Source organism: Pezoporus occidentalis, unplaced genomic scaffold (assembly GCF_034315485.1).
Source record: "Pezoporus occidentalis ecotype Australia unplaced genomic scaffold, CSIRO_AGI_Poc_V1 ctg38, whole genome shotgun sequence".
NCBI lineage: Eukaryota > Metazoa > Chordata > Aves > Psittaciformes > Psittacidae > Pezoporus > Pezoporus occidentalis.
This window is the reverse complement of record NW_026915702.1, coordinates 1,917,581-1,921,948: the sequence shown is the minus strand read 5'-3', so window position 1 is coordinate 1,921,948 and position 4,368 is coordinate 1,917,581. Positions and strand designations below refer to the sequence as shown.

The window sequence follows — 4,368 nt, the reverse complement described above, 5'->3', positions numbered from 1 at the left end:
GAGTCAGTTAAGAATTTGATGTTCAGCCCTTCCAAATGAAGGACTGTGGCTTGCCAATAATAGCCCAATATGTTGCAAGATAATAATGTATTTTGAGAATTCTAGCAAACTCAATTGTACTAAAAGCCTTCAGCTTAAGCAAGGTTTTCCCTTAATTTCTTCTTCTATTTAATTTTCAGTCTGTGACAGTAACTACTTCATTTTGTGCTGGTTGATTTCCTAAGAGCATACAGTAAGTCAGACGTTGCCATTTCAAAGATGCAAACAGTGAGGCAGAGCAGCCCTATGCCAAGTTGTCCTGGAAACATACGTGAAATAAGGTTTAATCATCACAATGAGATAAGTACAAGGTCTTATTAATTTAGCTAAGATTTATTAACTTAACAATTGGTCTCCAAACTTGGAAACCTAGTAAGTACTCTAGGACTATACACAGGGATTTTAATCAAATTTAATTTTCCTATTTGAAATCAAATCAAATCAAATTTTGAAATCAAATTTAATTTTCCTATTTGGAAAAAAATCCAAAAGCTACAAAAGTGCATTATTTCATCCTTTTTGGCTAATAATTGTAGTGCAGTACCAACAGAATAAAAAGGGGAAAAAAATCTCCTTCAAAAGGCAGAAAAGAGCTTAGAAAGTTGTCTTTTTTTTCAATCTTTAGCTCCATGCAAACTTGGACTCACCATTTGGAAACTCACTGAATTTGAAAAGTATTTACACGTCCAATTGCCCAGTGAGATTTCAAGAACACCTTTCAATTTCTACTGATTTCTTGTAAAAATAACATTTTTGAGTATTTTATCGAATGCCTTCAAAATCCATACCTTAATTCTTGAAATATCAGTGCTTAAAGTGGAAGCAGCTTCCTAACTTCCTATGTATTTCTCATACATTTCTACTGCTTCTTGTTCCCCTGAAATGTGGGGGGAAAGAAACTGAAACTGGTTAAAGCACCAGATCACGCAGGAACTTTGTGTGTCCTCAGTGATAAGGTTTTATATTCGGTTACCCTTTCTATTAATTCAGCTAATGTCTGCCGAAATAGCTCAGTTGGGAGAGCGTTAGACTGAAGATCTAAAGGTCCCTGGTTCGATCCCGGGTTTCGGCAGTACTGCATGTCACTGGTAATGTTTGAGGCGTGGTTGGATAGACCCTTAGGCGATAATTGTCCTGGCGTGAGTCATAGCCATTTCAGGACTTATTTTGTTTATTATCATACCACTTCTAGGTCATTACTTCCAATCCTACAGAAAACAAAAAAGATGATGGCTATAATGGGGTACAAGAAAGATGCATCTATAAATGCTAACTATTTTGGGGACATGAGGTGCAGGAATTCATGCTAATGCCATGTTTCAAAACCTTTCTGCCAAATACTTTCTTCTATTTATACAGCCGCCTATTATAAATCTCTATTTATACATCAGTGAGCTGGATAGGCAATGCCAAACTGTTAGGCACCAGCTCCATCACTGTTAAAGCTTCAAGTTTGTTACAGTAAAGTGCTGCATACCTGAAATAATCACTGCATGTTAAAGCAGTAAAACACTTTTCACATCAGCAAAGAGCCTTTAGTTTGACAAATCACCACACAAGCCATATAAAACATTTCTATTCAGAGTGGATTGCAGTGATACAATAAAAATCCAGTTTTCCTGTCCTCAGAAAGAAGTCTTTTCACTCAGATAGTTAAGAAACTTGAGGGTTTGGAGGGACAAAACCAGTTTGCTGGCTTGATTAAATCTGTAAGCTAAAACATGGTTGACATGTACATTCAGGATGGCAGCTTGCCCTCATTGTAAGCAGAGAAGGGTTAAAGCAGTTAACCACTGAAAGCATCTTGCACTTTCCCACAAATCCTATGAAGAATGATCAGAAGAATGGACAAGTCCTCTGCAAATTTGACTAAAGTCAAGCAAAGGTTAGATTTACTACAACACAAGGAACAGTATCACTAGGGTCCTAGGAAGAAAGAACTTTATAATGCCAGTGAAAACAATGAACTGTCAGAATGCATCTACATTACACTCACCACAGTGAGAGCAACATGACAAAAATAACCAGCTCATATCTTTGCAAAAGGCTGCTTCTCAAATATGAAATTCAGGTTGCAGTATTTTGCCTTGCTTCTTGAAGATGTTTTGTAACATGCAATGTTCTGTCCACTATATCTGTTAACATTAGTAGACTGGTTATTAGTGAAAGAGGATATCTTCATAGTGACCTAGGCTGTCTTGGAACAAGCCATATCCAAGCCATCAAATATTCTGCTGGAAAAAAAGAGAGAAAAAAGAAATAATAAAGAAGATTTATTCAAGATTTTTAATAATGGACATTTTTTACACATTTTAACTAGGTAAAAAAAAAATAAATCCAGGTTTGTACTGACAATTTCATTTTCCCATTTGAATACATGCAAATAACTTTCACTTAGAACAAAGAGACTGGGAGAGAGCTCTGAGCTGAGAATATAGCATAATGTGTAAGCTTCAACTTGATGTTGAGCAGTTCACTCAACAAGCAGTTCCCTTTGTCCAGAATCCAACTTCAGCACCATCTTGATCAAATTCACATGTAATGAACCTGTCCCCTGGGTATATTACTGATTGCTGAGGGACTGATTAGGAAAGCAAACTTCTTACCTATTTTGTCACCAACATACTCTTGTGTATCTATTCAATTGCTCCTTAACAAGTTTATGTGACTGGCCCTAGAACATCAGAAAGAAGTGAAGTCAAAATTATGCTCTTTCCATTTTTATTTATTAGACTTCTGCTTTAGAAACAGACTGGAACTTTGCCAATCAGATGCAGAGCAAGCTTAGAGAAACCAAATAATACCTATGGCTGTAGTAGCATAATCTAAATATGTTCCAAGGTTCACAATCTAAAGCTATTGGCAAATAATGAATATCACACATAAAAACCCTCTATAAGAGATGTATCTTTATTTAAAACTTGATTCTTATATAAATAAAGTATTTCAGGAAAGTAACGTCAAATTGTTAACAGTGGTATGAAGCAGTCTCCATGTGTCATTTATTCCTGCTCCCATGTAAGAAAATGTTGACAGGGCTAAAATATTCTTGGCTTCTAAAAAAGAAACCATATTGGATCTTTCAGCTATTTCCTTTGGGAGAACATTAAAGTCAACCCTGAAACATTAACCGGACATCTAAGGAAAAGGAATGGTAAAGGAGAAATCACAAAAGAAATTATGATAGTTGTGGGGGTCTTGAAAGTTAAATAAACATTTCATGATTTAGTTGGCTTAAAGACATTAGCTTTACTGTTGCCTGTAGCAGTATTATACTGCAGTCATCCTTTGTACAAGTGATATCAGGCTATCTATTTTGCTCTCTCCCAATTAAAAAGTTCATGTTTCTTTTCCATCAAGACTTGCTGATAATAAGAAAAAGGAAACATTTGAAACAGTTTTGGAAGGTAACTTCAAAGTTTTCTTTTTGGCTGATCACATAAGTTTTTTCTCCCGTCAGTTCAGCCAACCCCACCTTTGTCAGATTTCAATGTATTTTTCAGCTATTCCTCTACTTCTTGGGCATTAGATTTTCTCTTCCCTCTGCTAGAAAACATCTTACCTATTAATTTAGGACTCCTCTTCCAGATTATCCCTTTTCCCAAACTGTCGGCTTTCCTGTCAATTATTCCTAACCATGGTCATAGTCCTTCTACTCATCCGATAGCTCATCTTAGAAAACAGAAACATGCTATTTCCCTGAACTGGAGAATTTCTAGCAAAGATAAAATTCTAAATAAAGAGAAAATGCTGTCTTTTTCATTACATCTTTCAACTGTGACAGAATGTTAAGCTTTTTTTCATTCTTGGTCAGCAAATAGGTTTAAAAATAAATAAAATCGCTCTTTTTCTTCTACAGGACAGATGCTTTAAAAAGATTGCTCCTTTTTTGTTTGTGTTTTTTTTTTTAATTCAACCTTCAATTGTTGTTGGCCTGGATAAAGGCAAATTTTAAAATGTTCAGTTTTACTGTTCAGCAGAAGAAGCATTAAGTTAGATTGCTTTGCTCATGGGAAAGGAAAGTCATGCAGAAGCGGGTGGACTTGAGTGAGAAACATGGATGAAAGGGGATGCAGGCTTTCCGGTGGAGGGAGAAGCAGTTAGTACCAGACTTGGGAGGGATGAACATCAGCCACAGCTGGCACATGAAGTCTCCTGAACCCAGCTATAACATTTTGGGACACATGCCTAATCAAAATAGACAGAGAAGCCATAGCTGTTCTCCAAACACCTAAGTATGCTTCTTAGCTAGGCTCTGAGCTAAAGGACAGGCTTTTGGTCAGAGTACTTCTGTGACAAATGCAGCAGATGAGAAAGATCCCAGGTCAC

General features: G+C 36.4%; 1 non-coding gene across 1 annotated transcript; it reads left to right on the top strand.

Annotated features, from left to right (window-relative positions):
* The first annotated feature begins 1,038 nt into the window (after nucleotides 1–1,038).
* On the top strand, nucleotides 1,039–1,111 carry TRNAF-GAA (transfer RNA phenylalanine (anticodon GAA)). Its single transcript has one exon. It is a non-coding gene; the product is annotated as a tRNA-Phe (tRNA).
* The last annotated feature ends 3,257 nt before the right edge of the window (nucleotides 1,112–4,368 follow it).